A 612-nucleotide genomic window follows, 5' to 3' on the forward strand; every position below is an offset into this window, starting at 1 on the left:
TGATAATATAATATAAGAGACAACAAGCAAATCATGTCTAACTTCCTTTGTATACTTAATAGAGCATCAAGTATTGATTTCTTCTTTGTCTTAACCTCAAATAGATGACTGAGGTGACCTGATATTATCTATTAGCTGATACTGTGCATCACAACAGCACTGCAGTTTAAAAACTGGAATGGAGGCTGATCTAGATAAAGTTGAAAATGTATTGTGTTGCACACAATCCGTTTTCCCCGGCCCCACTCGTCCACGTCCATGTGTCCTTGGGCAACACACTGAACCCACTTTCACTTGCAAGCACCACACTCTCAAACAGAAGTGTTGAGCAGGTTCATTGAAGGTAAATGTGATTGAGATGCAAGACCTGAGCTTGGTGTAGCGCCTCCGGTTAGTTTAGTGGAACATTTGACCACGCGAGGGTGTTCTGCTCACACTGATGGAGCGTCTTCCATGCACTCTACATCTCATTCATCAGTAAACACACTGACACAGGTCTGTAGCCTTCACATGCTTGCAGCTTGAAGCCTGTAGCGTCATGGATACAGCAGGGATCAAACAGATATGCAGAGTCTTTGAGTCTTTGCTGTCATTTATTGAACCTTTGGGTAA

This window comes from Melanostigma gelatinosum, assembly GCF_949748355.1.
Source record: "Melanostigma gelatinosum genome assembly, chromosome: 1".
Taxonomy (NCBI): Eukaryota; Metazoa; Chordata; class Actinopteri; order Perciformes; family Zoarcidae; genus Melanostigma; species Melanostigma gelatinosum.